This window comes from Vicugna pacos, chromosome 2, assembly GCF_048564905.1.
Source record: "Vicugna pacos chromosome 2, VicPac4, whole genome shotgun sequence".
Taxonomy (NCBI): domain Eukaryota; kingdom Metazoa; phylum Chordata; class Mammalia; order Artiodactyla; family Camelidae; genus Vicugna; species Vicugna pacos.
The window spans coordinates 62,375,203-62,399,585 of record NC_132988.1 but is presented as its reverse complement, the minus strand read 5'-3'; the positions used below and the strand labels follow the sequence as shown (position 1 = coordinate 62,399,585).

Sequence of the window (24,383 nt, the reverse complement as noted above, 5' to 3'; positions counted from 1 at the left end):
GAAACCCAAACAGGAAATAAGATATAAAAGGCTTCAAATGCAAAGGCCCAATAAGATGGCTAAGTTGAATTAAGCTCTTAGCCTTGCAGCAAAAATCAGGGAAAGAGTGATACCTCCCCACCCAACAGTTTTAGATGTCCTCAAGGTAGCTGTTGTTAAATTCACACATGCACACACGTGCACACACACACACACACACACACACTTTGCACACTTTACAGGAAAATTAAAACAGATGAAATTTTGGGGGTGTGGTCCCTGCTACTTGGAAGGGACAAGAAATAAATAGACCAAAGACCTATTTAGTTTTTGAGGGAATTGTACTGCCAAAGAAACCAGAAGCCTCACCTGAGAAAGCTTTTGATCCTCTGACCTGTAAGGAGGGCACATACTCAGAGTTGATTACAGATGTGCCATGGAGATGGTGGAGAGGCAAATCCAGAAAAACCTCTCAGAAGGCAAATCCACAGGCTTTGGAGGATAGAAAAGGGAGCTTCTCCCAGGGAGCAGAATCACACCTAAAAAGAGCATCCTCTCTGTCACCAGGGCAATGTCTCACCCAATGCTAGCCCAGTGGGAGTGCATCATTTCAACAAACTATGGTTGTGGAATTTTCCCCAGTCTTCTCTTTAAAAGAAATAGACATTTTTTGTTTTCTATTTTAGAAATTTTAGGTTTATGGAAAAAGCAGAAAATACAGAATTCCTATGTACTCCCTCACCACCCGCCCTACTGTTAACATTGTCCATTAGTATAGCACAGTTCTTACAACTCATGAGTCAATTTTGTTACATTATTAACCAAATTCCATAGTTTACATTGGGACTCACTCTTTACATATTCTATGGGTTTTGACAAATGTTTAATGACATATATCCACCATTATAATATCATATAGAATAATTTCTACCCTAAAAATTCTCTGCACTCCACCTATTTATCTCTCCCTTTGTTCTCTAGCCTTACCACCACCACGACCCTTGTCCCACCCTAGCTTCTGGCAACCACTATTTTTACTGCTGTCATTATAGTTTTGCCTTTTCCAGAATGTGATATAGTTGTAGTCATACAGCATGTAGCCTTTTCAGATTGGCTTCTTTCATTTAACAATCTGCATTTCAGGTTTTACCATGTCTTTTCATGGCTTGATAGTTCCTGTTGTAATTCACTGGGTAATAGTCTATTGCATGGATGTACCACAGTTTGGTTAGCCATTCATCTATTGAGGGACATCTTGGTTGCTTCCAGTGTTTGGCAATTATGGATTATTCATGTGTAGGTTTTCAGGTAGATGTAAGTTTTAAGCTCATTTATGTATACATCTAGAAGCTTTGTTGCTGGATCATACAGTAAGAATATATTTACTTTTGTAAGAATCTGCCAAACTGTCTTCTAAAATGGCTGAACCACTTTGCATGCCTACAGGTAATGAAAGAGCATTTCTATTTCTCTATGTGTTCTCCTCCTTTTAATAGGTATTTTTCTTGTGATCATCCAGCTCCATCAACATTTATTGACTGAGGCTATGGCAGATAACATTTGTTATTGGCCTCTATACCACTAAAAACAAAACAAAACAAAACATCCAGCCCTGGAGGAGAAACTTCACATTTCAGAGACACTGGACTTGGAACTAGTTGCAGCAACTGGATAAGGTTTTGAATTGTCTCCTTGGGGAGGGAATGAGTCTATTTTATCTACTGACAAATCTTTGTTGGTCAGTAAGTGGACTGTGGTGGAGATGGCTGTCTGCCCCTCAGAACCTTCTCCCCCTTTCTTCCATTGTAATGAGGGATACATATGGCGAGCCAGCTACGCCGTGTCTCCCAAGTTTCTTTGCACTTAATTAGGTGCTGTCCTGAGATTATGCTCTTCTAATGGTTCCACTGTTCTCCCATATGAGTAGGAGTAACGTGTGCCATGTTCCACTTCCGAGGCTGATTATGAAAACTCTGTGACATGCCCAGTCGTGTTCTTTCTCAACTTTTCTTTTGAGGGGGTGGGGGGTGCTGGAATAGTGAAAATCAAAGGTGCCTAGAGGGACACCAGAAACCATACATTATAAACGATCAAGCCCTGTCAGCCTGGGTCCCTGACTAATGGCATCAAGGAGAACTAACCTGCTCTTCCCCTGGACCGTTACATGAATGAGTAATGAACTTCTACTACATTTGAGCTAGGCTTGGTTCTATTCACAGTGGTAACTTGGTTCTGATTGTATCTATTCTAATTAATGCATATGCATAATGTGAAGTGCAATTTTCTTCTTGTCCTAGGCTCTCATTACACTGCCCATCTGTTTAAAAACTAATGGTCATGAACAAGGAGGTCACACTCTCACTCTAAAATCATTCTTTTCTGAGTGTTGTTGATGGTCTGAGATGTAACGTACTATAGAAGTAAAGCAATTGGCATCTGTTAGTTTCTTTACTACCTATACCTACCTATATTTAAATGTCAGATTTTATTAACTAGGGGAAATTTCTTCAACTTTCTAAACTTTAGTTTACTTCTCTGAGTAAGGGGGAAAACAGTATGTATTTCATATGTTTATTGTAGAAATTAGTTGAAATAAATCTCGTCAATAATTAACATATGATTTGACACTTTCATGCTCAAGCAACATTAGCTACCAGCTAGCTCGTAACTCTGTAAAGTTGGATTTTACACTCACATTGAGTGGAAAGTCTGGAATTTAAAATAAAATAAACAGAAAATCCTCCTGGGTGGAATACCTTTTGACTTTAGTCAGATGTGAGAAAATGAGGATGTATAAAAGACAGGGGTTTTGTTTGATTTCTGGGGGAATAGCCAATTCCTCCAAATAAAGTAAAATAATAGCACCTCCAACTGGGCTGAGAGTTTGTAAAGAGAATTGCTGAACCTCTCTATACTTGAAAATCCAGCAGTTAGGCAGATGCCAGCAGCAGCACTAAGGGGTAACAACGAATTGCGAATGTGTACAAAGAGTTCAGCAACTGGCAACCACAATGAAAACTGCAGTGAGCATGTGTTACATGGAAGTTGTTGGCAGATTAAGTTCAGAAATCCAGCAGCAGCTGAAGCAGTGAAGACAATAAATAGTTTAAATTGGCAACCAAAACTTTCACCAAACACTTACTTGCACATACTGAGGACAAGAGTGTGAAAGAGAGAGAGTGTGAAGGAGAGTGGGTATGGGGGTTATTGGGATTCTTAGGAAGGTCACAAAGCCCCAGTTTCTGGATTAACTAAACTATGCATCACAGTGAAGGGCCTCTGCAAAGCCTCTCCGTAGCACCAATGAAGAAAACAGAAGAGCAGAGAAGCAGAGAACAATAAATCAAGACTTATTTTCAGAAGGAGGACAGTGAAAAAAATTGGAGGGAAGAGACTTTCCAGTGTCCTAGGTAAGGAGGAATTGATGATTAAATCCAAACTCAAAAAGATATCTTACTCTTTGCCTGGTAAATTCATTTAAGGTAGGATTAAGACATTCTCAATTAAATTCCTCTTTGTTATAGTTCCCAATTTATATTTCTCATGGGAAATTATTCTATACTTAAAACAAAGCAGAATTTGGACCCAAAGAAACATCTGGCTATTATAATGTCTAGTCAGTGATTAATATATTGAGTTAAATCTATCACTTCTTAACCTATAACAAAAAAGGAGATAAGCTTGAACAATCAAAGTTGAATTTAAATTCTTCTCTGGTATCCACATCAAGTGACGGTGGAAAATGAATCAAATTTAAGTGCAGAAAAATAAATCTGTAGGTGAATAATTCAAAGAAGCAAGGATGCAATTTTTGTCTTATTATGTTATCTTTTCCTAAGAATGTAAACTTTTAGAGATCAGAGATAGTCTCTGATCTTCTGTTTGTTTTACAGCAGGATGGTCTAGTAAATGTTATTTTAGTTTTAGCCAGTCTATCTTGTCTCCTACTGTTTCCCAACATGAAGCTTCCAGTCCAAGAAGGCTGGCTGCTCCTTCTGCTTCACAACAGCCATACCCCTTGCTTCTGAGCATCCCCACTGCCCACTTCTATGTTCGTACCATTCTCAGCCTTTCTGAAGCCTTTCGATTTTTCATTTTTCTCTTCTTCCAAAACCTTGCTTATTCTTCAGAGCCCAGTTTAAATCTTCTGACCACCTTCCTATCTTCGAACTTGTGTGTAACTTAGTTCTTTGAACTGCATAATTTAACACTTTATTTTATTTTATGGCCCTTTAAACATTTCATGTATGCAAATCATGTTTTGCCAATAAGATGATACGTTCTTTGAATAAATAGTATAGGTCTTTCAGGTATGTGGTCGATATTCAATAAATATTTATTTATTGACTGTTTAATGTGCATCCTAATGCATATAAATAACTCTCAGGAAGTAATTATACAAAGGGGGACTCTCACTAAAAAAAATTGATGCAGAAGGAAGTTGAGCAGAGAATTGGATAAAAACAAAGCTTACATTAATGATAGCAAATGACGTGATTAACACCTTTTCTTGCAGCCTTGCAGCCTGCATTTGATAAAGGAAAGTAATTTCTCCAAAGAACCAAAAGCTAAATTGAATGATTGAATTTAACTCCATAGTGTAAGGCTGTGTTAGTAGATTTTTAAAAAGATGACATTTGAGTGTATTTTAAGTGCAATACATCAATCTGCCATTGAGCTAATGAACTTCAGTTAAAAATCACTGAGGAGTTTGGTACAGATGACTCCTTCAAGTATCCTTGGGGAGGCAAGATGCGTAGATAATTGAATAAAAATCTATCTTGACTGACCCTAATGACAACAATGTCCAACTCACATTACAAATCACCTGTAGTCTTTAATGGACTACTTTTTAATTGCTTTAGAAGTGTTAATAGTGAGTACAAGGGAGCAGAGTGTTTCTTATTTGTCTATTCTTCATCAATAAAATAAATTTCTAGTGGATTTTTCTTTTCTTTATCACTGGCAGTGTACAGTTAACTTCAGTAGTTCTAGTTTAAATTTCATCCAAGGAGAAAAACGCACGTTTGGTTGTCTTTTATTTTGCCTAATCTCTCTGTGTTTATGAATGCCTTGAGATTATGGAATCAAATTAGTTCAACCATAAAATGTAGGAATTAATGAGTAATTGGTGACTGTAAACTAATCAAATGGAAAATAAAACAAAAACACCTTTTCCTATGAGTTCTAATAGGGCTTCATCCAAGTTCACAGCTCAATTAAAATGTGATTTTCTGTTTTTCTGAAGGGACACATAAATGTTTAGAGACTGTTACACAAATAAATATGTTTTTGAGAAAGGGTGAAAAATCATGTAACTGAACAACATTAAAATATGCAATAATATTAATAAAAACACAGAAACAATAGCTAGACTATTCAAATTAATGTTTGACCAAATACGATTTTGCAGTACATCATCAGAATTACTTGCACGCTTGAAATGCAGATTCCTAGATTACACCCCAGTTCTTCTAACTCAGAATTTCTGAGGGTGAATTGCAACAATCTATATTATAAAATAGCACCTCTGATGATTCTTTTTTTAAATATACTTTTATTAAAGTACAGTCAGTTTACAATGTGTCAATTTCTGACATACAGTGCAATACTTCACATAGGATGATGATTCTTATAAATGCAAGAATTAGAAAACTATTAGAATCCACTTCATTACTTAATTCTCAACTTTAAAATATGTGTAGAAAAATAGACATCACACTCTTAATAGCATTAATTCCTGACTGCAATGTTGAAAGAGGGCAAACTCTCACATTTTGATCATAGATCTTTGCATCACTTTCCCCTCAAATCTGGCATCTTGCAGTAATAGAGAAAATAAATGCAATCTGATGGCTTCTGCTATCATGAGTTTCATTTTGTCTGTAGACCCTCCCACCCCCAATCATTTGCTTAAGAGGGGCATATTGGGGAAATTGTGGTGTTGTAGTAGTTAAGGAGTCTAGGGTTTCAAATCTAGGATTTAGATGACTCAGGAACCCATAACAGAATACCACAGACTGGGTGGTTTAAACAATAGGAATTTATTTTCTCACAGTTCTAGAGGATAGAAGTCCCAGATCAAGGTAGGGCAGGGTAATTTCCCATGAGGCTGTCTTCTTGGCTTGTAGAAAGGCCACTTTGTCCTTACATGTCCTTTCCTCTGAACATGGGCAGAGAGATACAGCATATATGAGCTCTGTTCTGACTCATCTTAAAAGGGCACTAAACCTGTTAGATCAGGGCCCCATCCTTATGACCTCATTTAACCTTAATTACTTTCTTGCTCCAAATACAGTCGTACTGAGTGTTAGGGCTTCAATATATGAATTATGGGGAGACACAAACACTCAGTCCCTAACAAAGATCATCTGATGTATCTGAGTGAGCCATGGGAGGTAGGGAGGAATGAAATGAGTATCTTTGCCAAAATCCTTGAAGATAAGCTGTGAATCAAAATGTAGAGACCAAATGACGAAGTTTATGGGGGTAGAAATAAGATAATAGAAGTAACATAGATGAGGCATAAAGATTAGGAGGAGTAGGATTAACGTGAGAAGGAACCAGAAAGATGAACACAATCACACTGGATTTAGAGGCTAACAATTTGATAGTAGAAAGGGGTCCAGCTAACTTAAAGTTTCAGTGTTATGGGCTCAAGTGTCATAAATGGTCCCAAGTTTGTTAACTTTTTCATTGTTCATCTTTCTAAATAACAAAATTAAAATAATATTAATCTGTATTTTAAAGAATTGTGATGCTTAGTTTAGTATAAATGCAATGAATTTACTGTTGAAAGATCAAATTGTTGATTGTAAATATTTCTGAATAAAACATAGTCTGTTAAGAGGTATAAAAACAATATAACTCAGAAACATCTGTAGTGAAAATCTGGAATGATCTTGTTATATTCAGGGACATAAATGGCTAAACTTAGTTCATCTAGAAAAAAAATCTCTAGTGGGAAAAATATAGAGAAGTTAGATATCTTGAATTTTCTCTTTTCACCCTATCACTTTCTCTTTTCCTCTGGATGTAGGTTTGTGGGATAGGAAGGATCTTGTTGACCCAGACAAATGAAGACTTTGTTATATATGCGGGCTGGTGGCAATTTCTGCTGCTTCCTTTCCTGATCAGCTATGGTCTTCCCTGCCCTTTATGTGAAGATGCATCCTTGCTTAGTTCCTGAAATCATGTTAATGAATATCAGGAATAGGTTGGTTATTTCAATCCCATTAATGTGGTAAGGTCTAGAAATAATTTTGATGATTCTCAGTCAGGATCTGGTATGACTGAAATAAATTTATTGGGTCTACATGTCTTCCATATAGGCCTCATTAGTTGTCTCAATTTTGCCTTCATGTACTGGTAAATACTAGTTTTCGCCTGGAGTTAAGGGTTGTCCTGAACAGCTTACCTGGAAAAGAACTCTAACACTTTGATTAGGTTTTGGTATTGCTATATCATCAGGAGCTATATCTTGTTCCTGGTATGGTCATTATCTGTTTGGTGTCTTTTGAATGACTGCATAACCTGATCCCTGGTTGCTATTTTAGACCTGATTTCAAGTCTTGTCTGCTTCTTGGATAGAACCTTGGCTCTGTGTCTCCATTTGCCTGATTGGAGTTCCTCAGATTTTGGTGGCTTTTGAAACAAACTATGGTCTCTTTGGGCACTCTTCTTTGTATAATGGGCCTTCCTTCAGAGGCCTGCCCTACAGAAATGTAAATTGCTTTAAGTTATCTCTTTTACATGATTCTAGTGTCTTCATCTTGCCCACTGGCCATGCTTCTTACTCATCATGCTTGCTGTGAGGCCAAGCTCATTCAACATGTAGTTAAAAGAAATTTTCAGTTAATTTCCAGAGATATACTGTGCTTTAGGAAAAGCATCTGGTCCCACTGGAAGGGATATATGTTTTTGAATCATTCATAGACTGTCAGAATTATCTATCTTAAGAATTCCCCAGGGCTTAGCAACCTCCCATCATTTGTGTAATGAGATTGCTTAATCATATAAATTCAGGAGAAGAGAAAAAAGATATTTCCTTGGGGAACCTAGTTAACAGAACATATCCTTCCCACTGAACTTGTATTTTGGGGGAATGATGGACTTGGTGCCAGTGATCATTCCAGTTTCTGAAAGACTGATGCAAACCTGCATTCACCCACTTCCTGAGCAGTTTTTGCTGTTTTGTGCTGTGCAAGATCTCTTGAGAATGAGATGTTTTATGCTCCAGCTCACTCTCCCTTCTACATTTATCAACACATACCTGGAGTATAAGAAAGCAAGCCATGAATACAATTTGTATGACTTTAAAAAATAATATTCTATTAGCATTGCTGTAATGCCATTTTTCTTGAATACAAACATAGCAATAGCATTCCTAGTTTATGTCTACCTACTCTTTGACTAACAATCACATGCTTTTACTAAATGATTCCCAATAAGCTTACATAATTGTACATATTCAGATTGAAACAATGCCACTGATAGGACCCCTTACTTGTGAACCCAGTTATATCCTCATGTGCTTGCTATGCACTTTGGCATGCAGCTTCTTACAATGTAAGAATTTGTGTGAACTCCACTCCTCTTTTTCCCTCCTTTTTAAAAAACCTGTCTTATTTATTGGCCTAGCATACTTTGAGCTACGTGTGGACCATATTCCCCTTGCCTTTATCACAAGGAACCATTTTCAGATAAACTTCTCTGAACCTACACCTTCTTTTCCTTACTTACTTTTGTGTAACTAGTGGTTCAGCTGCTGGTCTGTTCCCTTTTCCTTAGGCTCATTTCATAGGGTATTTCAGAAGAAAACCTGGAGGAATATTGTCATTTAGGTGCTGTATGTGTCACTGTCTTCTAGATTACAAAATACGTTAATTTTATTTACAAGGGAAAAATATTGACCACCAGAGAGCTTAAGTGACCTCTCTAATGCAAGATCACTAGCAAATAATAAAATCTGACCTTAAAAAGGGTCTTCTGATTTCAAGTCCAATTGTGTTTCAATGATACTATGCATTAATCAGTATCATCTCATTGGTTCTTTTATTGGTAGGAAGGTAAAAACATGAATTTATATGCACTCATTGACTTTTTAGGTTTATTTATTTTTAATGAAGGTACTGAGGATTGAATCTCATGCATGCTAGGCGAGCACTCTAACACTGAGCTGTATCCTTCCCCAAGATAGTCATTTTGTGTAGATGGACTCACTGAAGGATGGTAGCAGGACCTCAAACTGTAACCCAGAACTGTCTTCATTCCATTATAATTCATCTTTACTGAGGTCTTGATCTAATTATACTGTCATCACTCTGTTAAAGTATAGTTAGGGTGCATTTTATGAAGTTTAGGCGGAGAAAATGAGGAAGTAATTATTTGACATAAGAGTATCACAGATTTCTTTGTTGACTCATAATTTGAAAATTAAACCATTCTAGAAAAGAGCAAGAACCACTTTCCTGTGAAGTAAAGGGGATCGACTGGGGGAAAATATCTTTACATATAAATCTAGGACTTGAAAATCCAGGTAATGGTTTGAATTTTATATTTCTATTTTTTAATTTAATTTTTAAATAATGAAGAACTATTGGAAAGATTTAAAAGTTATGACCTATTTATTTATCTGTTTGATTATGGCACAAGTATATAGATCTAAAGGTTCAGCCAGCACTAGAATTTCAGAAGAGTTGGTTTAGCTGAATATGTATTTTTTGATTGAAAAAACCTTTCCATGCAAAATTGATTCTAAATATAAATGCATACTCTTTATTAAACCAAAATATCTATGGGACCGAGCTATGGGCTGGGCTTAGTTCTAGACAGATTTCAGCCTTTGATCTTCTTGAGTGTAGTAGGCTGCTAGTGGCCCAAGTTAAAATAAAATAAACATAATATTATTACCACTGGTAATTATTAGTATTGAAATTGCTTTCATCTTCAGATTGAAAACTTTGGAGAAATAATTGAATCTTCCTATTCTTTAGACTTGATATCAAATTTGACATGCATCACCTTAATATTAATATATAAAGAAATTGCTTTCTTAATTTCTGAAATTGCTATGAAACTTACTGTTTTCTCATAGTGACCTTTAAGTTAATTTATTCTTTAATCACTTTAACCTGGATCACAGCAATATCTGACTCATCTTCCTGCTTCCAGTCTCTCTTCTTCAGACTTACCATATTGTTGTCAGCTTAATCAGGCTAACATATCACTTTCTTCATGTCACTCAATTAAAATGATCAATAATTTATATTGACTTTAGGTATCTATAAAAAACCAGGTGGTGATGTAGGTGGTAATATTGAAAACTAGGCTGTGAAGTTCAAGAGAGAGAGAGCTAGCAAAGAGATAATTGAGGGTTATAGATGGAAGAAGAAAATCAATATTAAAGAGATTGGTGTAAGAATATATACTAGCAAATTAAACTGAGGACTGGTTCTAGAACCATGGCTTGCAGAATGTTCACCATGACTTGCAATGAGAAATACATTTTATATTTTGCCCAGTTATACAAAAAAATGCACAGTAGCCCATCTATACACACGCACACACACACACACGCACGCATGCACACGCCTACCCCTGAAACAAATATGTCAACAAACAATATTTATTATAATTAGTGATGATATGTCTGCTTTCAAGTCAATTCTATTTTATTTTACGAGAAAAACAAATTTGTGGTGGTGCTCCATTAAGTGAGACCACTAGTGAGTTTGGATCTGCAGTTTGAAAAATACTTCTACAGAGGAAAGTAGCTTCAAGTGTATGTTGTTAAGACTGAGAGGAAAGAGTTTCAAGGAGTGATTAATCAAGGGAGTCAAAGGCAACAGAGAGATTAAGACCTCAGTTAGATTTAGTAATCATAACATGATAAATGGTAATTGAGGCGTGCCTGTTGCAGTGCTGATTCCAGTGATGAGGAGTGGGATGAAACCAGACTGCTAAGGGGTGATCAAGTGAAAAAGTTGTATCTCTAAAAGAGAAATTTAAAATGCACATGGATATTGTTCACCCCTACTTTACAAGTAAGGAGGTGGGTTCACAGAGGGTAAGACATTTACCCTTACTTGCCCAAACAGTGGTAACAGAACCAGCATTCAGACCTGACCAGATCATACTCTGCAGCTTGTTTTTTTCATCTTGTCACATCTGAAGAAGCCCAGGGTGGGACTGATGCTCTGCACTCATATCTTGTCCTCCATTAGGCTTTCTTTGTTCATCCAGCTGCATCCTTTTAAGCATCTATTGAAGAATACTTTTTATACTTATTAGGCACTTTTCAAATAATGCCTTTTACTATAATTATTTTACATGTCTTATCTGTCCCACTAGGTTTCAAGTTTCATTTCAGCAGGAATAATGTCCTATGCTTATTTTGTTGGTGATTGTGACCAGGGACTGGATACGGTGTGTTCTATCACTTAGAGCACTTAGCATGCTACTTTATATTTAGAAAACATTCAATAAACATTTGTTGAATAAGGACAAACACTAGATGCTGCCTAGTCTTTGAAAATACTGTTGCTTTATGAATCAAGATGGAAAGGTTATTTCATAATTAGGATGATTGGCCACATGCTATGAGTAATAAATAATACTAAACTCTTCACTATCCTATTTTTTCAAAAACTTTATAGACAGGTAGTGTCTGAAAAATTTTTTCAAGGCAGCATAATATTTGTTTTTCCTCTTTTCTTTCTGAAACTACCTCTAGCTCAACTTTGCTAAGTTAGAAGTGGTGGTTTTTGCTTTTAATGAGCCAAACGATATCCTATTGCCCTGCTTTTGTACCTTCATCATTCTTTTCCACCAGATTGGAGAGAATCTAAGACGCAAACAACTCAAAAAATGTCTCATGTAAATATCCTGACAATTACAGCAATTTTTCATTTTTTGTGTGTGAAAAATCTAGTGGTAATTGGATATACTAAACCTGCATCTTAAATTTTTTTTTTTAGTGTTGTGTTTTATTTTGGTTGGTGTTTTTTATAGGAGTTGCAAAATTTATAGACTAAATATACAACTTAAAACTTAAAGTTCCAAATTAATTTCTCTGCCATTAAAACATTTCTTGTTTTATGAATTTTGCAAGCTAGCTCTATTAAGCCAAGTCAAGCTTAGCATCTTTTCTTAAATAAAAATCCAGTGCATCTTTTATATTTTCAACCCTGTTCCTAAGAAATTGCTTTTTATTTTAATATGAGAAGACAACTATTGAAGACAGTGCTTCCCTTTAGCAGCAGCATCCGTGGAGTGAGGACGCTATTTGGCTCTAAAACAATTCTTTCTTAGGAATTTTGTATCCTATTGATATTAAGGTTTTTCTCATCTTTGAATGAAAAGAGCTTTTCTCAATTCTCAGACCACAGGGCGCTATCATAACCACAGGGTTCCTATCATAAACTAATGGGAAGCTTTCACAATGTCCAGAGCTGTTGATTTTTTGCAAATGAAGGAGGAGGATGCCCTCAAATTCCTGGCATCAGGAGCGTACTTAGGTGGCACCAACCTTGACTTCCAAATGGCAATGGTACATCTACAAAAGGAGAATTGGCTTCTATATCATAAATCTGAAGAGAAACTGGAAAAGCTTGTGACATTGTTGTCGGAAGCCCAGCTGATGTCACCGTCATATTTTCCAGAGACACTGGCCAGTGAGCTGCTGAAGTTTGCTGCTGCCACTGGAGCCACCCCTATTGCTGACCACTTCATTCCCAGAACCTTCACTAACCAGATCCAGGCAGCCTTCCTGGAGGAGGTTACTGATCCCAGGACTAACCACCAGTCTCTCACAGAGGCTGCCTTATGTTAACCTGCCCTTACCATTGTTCCCTGTAACACAGACTCTCCTCTGTATTCTGTAGATGTCGCCATCCCACACAGCAATAAGGGAGCTCACTCAGGGCGTCTGAGGTGGTAGACGCTGGCCTGCAGGTTCTGTGACCGTGTGGCAGTACCTTGAGGGAAAGCTCCAGGAGGCTATGCCCCATCTCTACTGCAGAGACTCCGAAGAGACTGAAAAGGAAGAGCAGGCTCTGATGAGAGGCTGTGAGCAAGGAGGAATTTTAGGGTAAATGGACTATTCCAGCTCCAAAACTTATTGCTACCACCCAAGGTTGCAGGCTGGTCTGAAGGTGAAGGTGCCCTCTGTGCCTGTCCAGCAGTTCCCTACTGAAGACCGGGGCCTCATCCCGCCACTGAGGACTGGTCCCCAACCCTGCTGCACAGGCCACTGAACAGGTAGGAACAACCACTAGGTGGTCTTAAGCTGCCCTTCCACAGACTCTTAAACAGAAAGTAGAAATAAGGTTGACAGAAATAAAGTTTCTTAAAATAAAGAAAAGAGAAAGGCCACTTATTAGTGCCTTCTCTATGCTGTTTACAATGCTAGGTACTTTACGTTAAATGTACCTTTAAAATTTAATTTTTTTCAGTAATTGACACATTTATCTATTACAGAAAATTCTTCAACTATAAAGTGTACTTAGTGAAAAATGTCTTCTTTTATCCCAATCTGCCAGCTCCTCTTTTGTTTTCTTAGAGTCAAAGCTTTTTTCTTTTTTTATGCATGCTTTTGGGAATATTCTATTTAAGTGTTAAATGTGAAATTGGGTCTTTTTCACTATAAAGTTTTTATCCTTTACATAAAATGATGACTCTCAAAAATATTATTTTATATATCAAATTTGTTTTAGATAGTTTAGCATCAAAACTGAGGAGGTAAAAAATGGGTCAATGTGGTTATCTCTCAGTCAAATTTTTGTTTCTTGGGATTGCAAGTTGTTAAACTCGTACACATTATGGAAAGTGCATAAGCTTTGGTGTGCTGTATGGGCCGAGCTTGGGAAGCTAGCCTTTGGCCCATTAGTTGTGAGACTCTAGGGACGTTGTTTGAATTCTTGGAACTTCAATTTGCTTTTCTGTAATTTGATTGCACAGTATTACAGCCTGCAGGGTAGAAGGATTATCTCTGGGTCAAGCATCCCAGAACATGAATCTTGGCTTCATCAAATTTTTTGCCACTGGGAAAATTACTTAACCTTTCTATGCGTTGCATTCTTTATCCATAATATGGGAATATTTGTACCTACCTTATAGAGTTATGGAAAATACATGAGAAAATACATATGCTGTGCTGGCTTGTGGTATCAGCTACTTTTAGATAATTGTTATTTATTGTGTTGATTAAATTTGATAATACTTGAAAAGTACTTGATACATAGTTAATAGTCAATAAAATTCCCTCTTTTTCCTGTAAATCTCTAGTGAGTTGCTTTATAAGTAAGTGCTCTGTAATTTTATATTGGGGATTAATACAGATAACATTTATATTTTCGGTATGTGATATTAAAATAACAGGAAATCAATTTAATAAAATGTTTAGAGTTAACATTCCTTTTCTATTCACTGTTTCATGAGAAAGGTAGCCATGATGCCATTAGAATTTAATAGTTATTATAGTTTGCTCTATGGCTATAAAGTATTTGTCTTATTGTACATGTGTGGGGAGGAGTGGGGTACGGAGAATATTTCCTTATGTAGATTATGGAAGGGGGTGTATTAAATAGTCAGAGTTTATGTGGAAGGGTGACGAATGAACTACCTTAGTGGCAGCCCTTAGGGGAAGACATGGTTTGTTTAGAGAAAACCCTTGGCAAGTCACTGGCTGGGGAGAAGGGAGCCAAAATTCGAGGCTTGTAAAACTCAGTAGAAGAAAAGGTCCCAAACTACTCTGCAGTGGAATTTGAGAAATGAACAGCGGGATAGATTCTGAAATTTCAGCTGAAGGAAAAGTAAAGAAAATTTTTTGAAAAAAATTTGTTTTTATGTTTTTTTTCCCTATGGCATGAATTTCCTGTCTTCAGTATAATCTTATGCACACAAATAATTTGGTGGAAATATGGGACAATGATTAAATTCCACTTGGGTTTATCTATGCTCTATAAACGGGGACATACAAGAGAAATGAAGAAGTGGTTCTTTTTTATTGAAATATAGTTGATTTACAGTATTGTGTTAGTTTCAGGTGTACAGCAAATGATTTACTTGTATATATATATTCAGATTATTTTCCATTATAGATTATGGATTATTATACGATATTGAAAATAGTTCCCTGTGTTATATACAGTAAACCTTGCTGCTTATGTATTTTGTGTATAGTAGTTTGTATTCTGTAGAAATGTTTTCTATACTGAATTATTTCAACAAGCAGAGATGGAGCTGACCTTGAGAACCACGCCTAGTCTTGCAGTCCATTCAAGTTTGGGGGAAGAATTGATTCTTATAAACAGTGGACTGGGGATTTGCTTTTGTTATCTTGATTTTAGAGGCAAGGAGATTCTAGCTGTTATCTGGGTTATACTTAGTGAGAAAAATATTTCTAAGTGAATACAATATTAGTTTGTTAATAAAATAATAAAACTGCCACAACAAATACCTCACATTTAGTGGCTTAAAACAATACAAATATATTATCTTACAGCCCCATAGCTCAGAAGTCTGACGTGGGTCTCTAGGTACTAAGGGATTGGCAAGGCTGTGGTCCTTTCTGGAGGTTCCAGGGGAGAATCTGTTTCATTGTCTTTTTCAGCTTCTAGAGTTCCCCCACATTCCTTGTCTCATGTCTCCCTGTCAACACTTTTAAAGCCAGAATTAATGGGCAAAGTCCTTTTTGCATCTCAGCTCTCTGACCTCTTTTCATAGTCTTATCTCCCTGTCTTAGTCATAGTGAGGAAAGGTTCTCAGCATTTAAGGACTCATGTAATCTTATGGGGCCACTCGGATATCCTGGATGATCGTCCATCTTGAGGTCCTTGATCTTAGTCACCTCTGCAAAGTCTCTTTTGCCATGTAAGGTAACATTTCATATATTTCAGGGATGAAAATGGAAACATATAGTGGGAGCAATATTCTGCCTACAGCATATATGAAAGCTGAAATACCAGAGAATGAGTGTGTTATATATTCAATATTGATTAATTTAAGGACTTTAGCATTTAGTTAAGTAATACTTTAAAACATTAAATATGAAAAAAAATGACTATTACTCTGTCAATAATGATAACTTAACAGCAAACCTATTATAATCCATTTTCCCAGCTATCAGGAAATGCTGCACTTCCCACTGTAGCAAATGTGTTGTATGTGATGCACTTTCACTGTAGAGAAACACCAAAACTTTTTTGGGGGTTTCCTTGTTTATGGAGCTGGCACTGAGATGTACTCCATGCAGTGAATTCAAACTTTGTGCACTGTTTCCCATTGTGATACTTCTATGAATAGCGATTAGGTGCTGAAATACTATTAATATTACACTTCTACTAAGTTCTAGATAAATACACTTACATGGGCTAGCTTGCCTAGAGGCATAATATTACTTTATTCCCGGAGAAAATGTGCCTTTTCTCCATAACTGTGTTATAAATAAGCACAAGCTCCTTTTCAGTTAACAACAGCCTGAATGTATAATCCCTGTTTTTGCATATAAAGTTATACATGCACAATAGAGGAGGCAGTGTAGGATATTGGGAATAGCCCTTGATTGGGAGACAAATGTCCCAAATTCAAGCTCTACTACTGAGTAGCTGCAGGAGGAAATTGGACCAGATGATCCCCAGGCTCTTCTATTTGGGGCATTCTGTGCTTCTATTTCACTTACTTACTGGCAGAAATCAGAGGAAGCTATTAACTCTACCCTGTGGTGAAAGTCTTAGGCTTCATGAAGAGCTACTGTTGCAGACTGGTCAGCCTTCATGGTGACTGTTAGGCTGCAGTTCCTCAGTAGATCACCTGTCTTCTATCTCTTACACTTAAACATCTCCACCATGATCTCTGAGCATCAGGACCTTCAAGCACATCTTAGTCTGAAACATATTTTTTTCTTTAACTGGAACTTAGACTCTTGATAGCTTTGGAAAACATGGGCATTAAGAGTTGAATAATTAAGGGTCAATGAAGGAATTGAACTATCATGTCATTTTACAGATAGTTTTTGAACATCTGTGTGCCAGGCATTATTTTAGATAGACAGTATGGTAGACACAACTTCTGCCCTAGTGGACTATACATACTAGTGGAGTGGGAAATTAAAAAAAAAAAACCATAAAAGTAAGTAAAACTTATAGTATATAAGAAGACAGTGAGTTCTAGGAGATGACAACAAAAAATCAGCAGGATGAGGGAAATAGGATTTGGGGTGAAATCACAACTTAAAATAGAGGATCAGATCAGGCTTCATAGGAACGGTGAATTCTGAGCAAAGACTTGAAAAACATGAAGGAAGTAGCATATAGATATCTTCAGGGAAATTGTTCCAGGCAGAGGGAATAGCCGTTGCAAGGGCCTAAGATGGTGATCTCTAGAAAGAACTTGGAGGCTGGTGTGTCTGAAGTAGAGTGAGGAAATTGGAGAATAAAAGGAGACATGGTCTTAGCGTTGTCTTGGCCATATTGTGTAGAGGTTATTCTCCGTTGTTAAGAGTTTGGATTTACCCCAAATGAAATGGTGACTTACTCAATTTTCCTGAACAGAGGAAAGGCAAGATTTGATTTTCTTGTTATTATGCTTATTCTGGCTGCTGTGTTGAGAATAGACTGTCTGAGGCAAAGGAGAAGCAGAGAGAGCAATTAGGAAGCTTCTGCAGTAATCCATGTAGGAGATGAAGGGGCTCAGTCCAGTATGATAACACTGGGGGTGGTGAAAAGTGGTCAGATTCTTGATATATTTTGAAGATAGAGCCACTAGGATTTCCTGACTGATGTGCTGTTGTGTAATAGAGAAAGAAATCCAGGATGACTGTGAATTTTGTGGCCAAAGCAACCCAAACATTCAGATCAGAGAGACTGGAGTTCAGTTTTGAAAAAGTTAAGTTTAAGATGCCAACTAGGTAGTTAGAAATAGGAGTTGGAATTCAGACTTATTTCAGGCCTGGAGATAAATATTTTGGAATAATTGGCAAACAGTGGATACTTAAAGCCACAAGACTTGATGTAGATCACCAAAAAGAGAGAGAAAGAAGACCAAGGACTGAATCCTGGAGCATGCCAATGTCAAGAGGGTAGGCACATAAGGAAAGGTTAATAAAAAGACCAGAAGGAGCAATTAGTGGTACCAAAGAAAAACCTAAACAGTGTGATATTCTGGAAAATGGGAAAAAAATATAGTATATCAAGAAAGGCGCTAACAATTTTTTTCAAATTTATTTGATACAATAACTAACATCAGGACTTAGAACAGACCAGTGGGTGAGCAATTTAGAGGTGTAGTGGCCAGTGTAACCTTGTCTTACCACTGTGACCTCAGTAAGAGTCATTTCAGTGGAAGGGGTAAGTGGTTTATGAGAGAATCAGATAACCAGAATTAGAGACCATGAATGTCACAACACTTCCAGGGAATTTTGATGCCAAGGAGAGTACCAAAATAGTGGTTGAAATTGGGTGAAGATAATGTTTTTTTGAAGGGGAAAAATAATAGCATGTTTGTGTGTGGATAGGAAGGATATAATTGAAAGAAAAACTTGATAATTTTGGAAAGAGAGGTGAGAATTGCTAAAATGGTGTGTTCCAGCATGTGAGAGGAAAATGAGCTGGGGCACAAGTGGAAGGTTGACTTAATTTAGGGGCCCAGAGAGTGGATCTGGAGCCGTGCTGTGCAGTAGAAAGAGAATATGAGCCATCCATGTAATTTAATTTTTTCTAGGTATCACATTTAAATTAACAGATGAATTAATTTTATAATATATTTGTTCAGTATACTCAAAATAGTATCATTTCAACATGTAATAACATGAATATTAATGAGCAATTTTACAATCTTTATTTTGTGCCTGATCTTCAAAATCCTGTACTAGATCTGCAAAGTCTTTTATGTCTACAGAACATCTGAATTTGGTCATGAAATTTTCATCAGAAATACTTAATTGGTATTTAGTTTTCTGGAAAAAGAACTGTTCAGAAAGTGGATTTTTATACACAGGTATTCCAAACATGTTTAGTATTTGCCAGTGGCTGAACTGAGTATTCAGCTTAAAATTTAAATTTGTAGTAAGTTAAATGAAATAAGATCACCCATTTGGTTTCTCTGTCATACTAGCCATATTCAAGTGCTCAGTGGTTACACGTTGCTAGTGGCTGTAATATTAGACAGACAGCTCTGGACTCTCAGGCAGGATAGCAGAGGATGTTGAAACAGATGCTGGTAGGTAGGTAGATGTGGTGGGGCAGGTGTTGGGAATTCTCTTTTGAACATATTGGTTTTCTGGTTAAGTGCCAAGCAGCATCACGGGCTTAGAATAACTGTATTAGTCTGACCACGTCAGGAAATGGAGTCAAACTCAGTTGGTTCAAGAGTCTTACTAATTGTCTGGAAGGGCTAATCACAAAGAGACTAAGACCAGCAGAAAGCTGTCTGACTCCTGGGCCTAAAGGAGAAAGGGAAGAAAGCAGTGGTAAGAGGAGGAGCTGCCCTTCTGAAGCTGTAGATTTGGGAGGAGGCAGCGGCTGGCAGAACACAGTCCACAGCAGGCAGGGAGCACAGGCTTCTTTCTTTTGCCCTTTGATATCCTACCCCAAACTCCCACTTTAAACTCTGGGAAGCCAGGCAGCAGGCCTCCTAGATGATGCATTTAGAAGGGTTAATTCCTGGAGGCCAGAGGAGCAGAGAAGGGTAGAGCACCAGAGGTGGGAGCAAATGGAGACAGAAGCAGTTTTGGGGAGGAGGTATAGGTTTCAGGAGAAAGAAGTTGTGAAATAGTCATCTAGGAAAATGAGAGAGTGAATGAACTAGGACTTTTCTCCTCTCCTTTCAACAAATACATATTAAGCACCCACTGCATGCAGCATGCCCCTGGACTTGTTCTAAGCCCTGGGACTAGAGTGTCGAAGAAGACAAGTCTCGTCTACTAGTGTGGGACGTAGCAATAAACAAGTGAACAAACAAAAGGCAAACTCCGTGATAAATTCCACTTAGACAACTATAGTATTGGGAATAGGACTGAGGCCATACTGAGGCTGTGCCAGGATGGTCAAGAAGGACTTCTTTTAGGAAGTTGTATTTGAACTTGTCTCCGAATGATGTAAAGGAGTCAGCCATGCAAAGATCTGAGGAAGAATACTTTTGACACATTAAGTGCAAAAGCCCTGAGACAGGAAAACTTTGATGTCTTGGTGAGAAAAAAATCAGAACAGTGTGGCTGAATGGTAGAGAAGCAAGATGGGATTGGAGAGGTGAGATGGGACGTGAAGATCGTTTTCTTGTTGCTCTTGTCAGTGTAAAGCCTTGAGAGATTTTCTCAGGAAAGTAATATGATCTGATATGCCTTTCAGAAAGATTATTCCAGCAGCTGTATGGAGGGTGGACCAAAAACACAAAACTGAAAGCAAAAAGACCAGAGAAGCAGGCTGTTGCAGAAGTCCAGAGGAGAGTGATTTGGATGAGGGTGGTAGCAGCTGAGATGCTCAGATGCTGTTAGATGTGAACTCTATTTTGGAGTAGAGTTTATAGAACTCTCTGACTTTGCTTCCTTCCTTCCTTCTACAAATGCTCAATGGAAGGGCGCTAGTACTAAGGATCCTAAGATGATTCTGGTACATTTCCTGACCTGAAAACAATCCAGTGGAGGGAAGGGAGTGAAAGTGCAGGAGCAGACATGTACATGAGGATGTATATCTTATGCTAAATGTACTACGATGGATACACCAGAAATAGGAGAGTGGTAATTCTACTGGGGCAGACGTCCAGGAGGGAGAAACTCTTTATAGAAAAGGTAATGCTTGAGCTGAATTCTGAAAGATGAGTAGGTGTTTGTTTGTTAGGCAAACAAAGATGGAAAGAGTGCTCCTGGCAGAAGAAGCAGTGAATGCAAAGGCCAGGCAGCATGAAACATCCTGGCGTTTTTAAGTACTGCAAGTCATGCAGTTTTGTATGGTTTGAAGTTAGACGAGTGGGTGGATGGTGGGTAGGAGGAAATGAGAAGCTAGATGAGAAATGTAGCTGAAAAGGTAGGCTGGGGCTTGGGCGCTGAATGTCTTCTGTGCTCTGATAAGCAGTTGGGCTTTGTCTCTTAGGCAGATAAGAATCTTAAAAGAGATAAATACACTCTTGATCAGGTTTGATTTTTTAGAAATGGCATAATGTTAGCAACATGGAGAATGGATTAGGAAGAGGGCGAGACAAGAGATAAGTCAGAGAATTAAAAAAAAATATTTGTATCAAAAATTATTATTAATATTTAATAATTGATTACAATTCACAAATAATTCACTTAGGATTGTTTTCCTCTGTTACACTTAAAAATGCCAATTAAAATAAAAAAAATTATTTTTATATCCATGTGTGATATTGTATAGAAAATGTCCAATTTCTCTCGTAACTTTTAGAAAATTTGTGCAGCTGCATGTTGGGACTCGGCAGCCAGATGTTCTCTAAGGTCCCCTTTGACATTCTGTGAGCTTATGACTAGAACTAACAGAAAGCTCTTTCTCTCTTCACTGATGAGTCCAGTTAAGATAGAATCTATGTTGATATTATCAACTACAACCTTAAGTTAGTTAGTTCTCAGTGAGTCAATTGTGCTTAGAAGTTGCAGCAACCTAACTCCACTCTCGGTTGGCAGGGTTTGAGTGTGAGCCATATGAACACCACATTGAGATATGTGTATTGTCCTGTCTGAAAATGAGAAAGAAAATTGACTCAGAGTCTGTATGTCATTGGAAGGCCAGCAGCATAATACTGTTAACTGCAACTACTCCCTAACATTTTTATGGAATTTTCTAGTTTCGAAGTTATCTTTAAAAATATCCACAAACCCAATAGTATGCAAAGTGTCCACAAGGCGGTCAATTTCTCTCATCATCTCTGTTTCTGTAACACCAGATTCTTTACACTTTGGTGATTATCAAGTGACAGGACAAGATCAATGAAAACAATAGCTTGGTCCTAGAAGATAGCCAATTTTTTATGCTTACAGTTCTCGTATGCTGGATGAGGCATATGTGAAAAATGGAATATAGCAGAATATCTGAGTACCTGCTTTAAGTTCCATTGGGACAACTGTGGTAAAGGCATGAGAAAAGGCTGATGGAATTCTGAGTTGCACAATCCTAAACCACAAGGCATAGCTCTAGATAGCTCAGAAGCAAGTGTAACTGGAAAATCAGGCAAGGAGTGTCAGGTTTGGATCAGCTCTAATGACATAAGGGACCGACCTTGAGCCTAAAAGGCAGCTTCCCCAAGCACGGTTGAGACATTCACCAAAATTGGATCAATTTTAATGGTCCACAGGATGGAAAGTGCTGTTAGTTCAACATCATCACCTTCCATCTTTCCCCTACACAAAGATTTTGGTTTTTCTTTAACACTCAGGAAAAATGCCATTGTTTATGTGAACCCCAATCCAATCTAACAAGAAGGAATAATTTCTCATGATAGGCATGTTAAATGAATAAAGCAGTATCACCTTGAAAAAGATAAAAACTCGTATCTTCTCAGATATCTTTATATTCATAGACATACAAGACACTTCAATCTGAAGACACTTAACAATTTGAAACATGTTACACTTTATCTCTTTCTGGTTCCATTTCAGTTCAGTTTCCTCTTTAAAATTTCCCCTTTCTCCTAAGTACTGTCACCAGACAGTTATCATATTCAGATGCTTTAGTGAAGATTTTTATTTCCATTTGCATTCTCTGGTCAATTTTGAGATGGGTGTCTGCTTTGCTGTGATTAGTATGGAAAGAAAGCAGCTGTGAGTAGGGAAGTGCTAGCAATGAGAATTTTTGCTTTTAATTTTTTTGCTGTTGGTAGAAGTTGTCTAAATAAGAGGTGTCTATCATCATAAATGTGAGAACATGTTATTTTTATCACTATGAGGGCCGAATCCAGCCTCTAGGTACTCATCTGAACTCAGAGAGAAGTCAGCTGTACCCAGAGTCCCTGAGAGTAGATTTCATGTATATGTTTCTGTGTTTTGCCCTTCAGTTGCTTCCATATGTAAAAATTCATCTCCTTGAGCATTTCTACCAACTTTTGCCACAAATCTCAAGAATATAAACATACCAGTGGCTTTGACATAATACCAAACTTCCCTTCAAAATGGAAACAGACTATTGGCATTTAGCACCTACAATTATAAGCAGCAGATGAGGTCATTTCATCATTCTGAAAAACACAGACCCTTTGTCACTAGTCTGCCACCCAGCCCTGAGAATGTCTGATGCTGGGTTGAAACACTTGCACATTCCAAAGGTATATTTGAAGTATTTTTATGCTAGTAGCAACACACCATTAGCAACATGCAAGATATTAAAATCCTTTCTTATTAATTATTTTAATATAAAGTGACCAATTATGCAGAGTGGGAAATCCTAGTGCATGAATGCACAGGAAAGCACAGAGCTATGCCCCACGCACAGCTCTGCTCTGCATACTCAGAGTTCAGATGGCATAGCAAATCACTCTCCTTCCAATCATTTAGGTCATCAGCACCCACTCGCTATGAATACATAGCCTTTTAATTTAGCAGTGCAGCTTCTCTATCTAAAACAGCATGAGCCAAGCAAAGTATGACTATAAGAAAAACACAATGTGCTGACTGCTATAGTCCCCTTGGCATGTTATGCTGAGCCATGATGTAAAAGGGAAAAAGGAGTATGACCACTAGGTGCCACTGAGCAAGGATAGAGGTGGATTTTAAACGTGATATAATGATGATTCCAAACCTATTGAAGATGGACTGGATGGATGTATATTTTATAATCTCTGGTAGCTAATTCTAAGAAAATTATGTTTTCTTTTAGAGTTAAATTACTTGCTGCCAATGGCACATTTTGTTTGTCTGTGTATAGCCACCTTTTGTTCTTAGCAGTGCTGTGCTCATCCTAGGCGTTTGATAAGTGTTTTACTTGATTTGAAAATGTTATCTAAAAATTAGTTCTCTAGTTAATTATATCTTCTATTTTTAGTAATTACTGAGAGCGAGAACAGTCTTTTGTGTTATCTATAAGTCTTATCAAAGTGCTTTATACATAGTAGTCTCTTGACAAATATTTTTGAATTGAATTTTATTGTATGACTATTAAAAGAGTTTTTTGTTTCCAATAGGATTAGTTTAACAAGTGGCTTTAATATGCATCTAGAACTTTTTTTAATGTGTATCTTTCACTGCTTAACTGGAATTTGATTCCTCTATCCCTCCCCTACCCCAATTGCAATATAAAACAAGTTATGTTTGGTCTACCACCAAAATATAGTCTGAATTAAAAATTTTTCTCCATCCCAATTACTATTTCTGTAGTCTGAGCTACTTGGACACTCTCCTTGAGAACTGCAAGCCTCACCATCAGCCCCTGTTCTACAAACCTGTCCCCCTGCCCTCTATCCCT

General features: G+C 37.3%; 3 long non-coding RNA genes across 6 annotated transcripts in view; 2 read left to right on the top strand and 1 right to left on the bottom strand.

The window, feature by feature from the left end:
- The window catches only part of LOC140686474 (uncharacterized), a 33,403-nt gene extending 30,681 nt beyond the window's left edge, over positions 1-2,722 (top strand). Inside the window, exon 3 of the long non-coding RNA XR_012060332.1 lies at positions 1,476-2,722. This is a non-coding gene — a long non-coding RNA (uncharacterized lncRNA). The remainder of the gene's footprint in view (positions 1-1,475) is intronic.
- A 6,004-nt stretch (positions 2,723-8,726) lies between these two features.
- On the bottom strand, positions 8,727-15,470 carry LOC140686482 (uncharacterized). Its single transcript, XR_012060336.1, has 3 exons — positions 15,228-15,470; positions 12,823-13,014; positions 8,727-8,800 (listed from the first exon to the last, which is right to left on the bottom strand). It is a non-coding gene; the product is annotated as an uncharacterized lncRNA (long non-coding RNA).
- Positions 15,471-15,620: 150 nt separating this feature from the next.
- LOC140686472 (uncharacterized) overlaps positions 15,621-24,383 on the top strand; it is a 350,857-nt gene continuing 342,094 nt past the window's right edge. For all 4 annotated transcript variants that reach the window (XR_012060325.1, XR_012060324.1, XR_012060327.1 and 1 more), the window contains exon 1: positions 15,621-15,852. This is a non-coding gene — a long non-coding RNA (uncharacterized lncRNA). The remainder of the gene's footprint in view (positions 15,853-24,383) is intronic.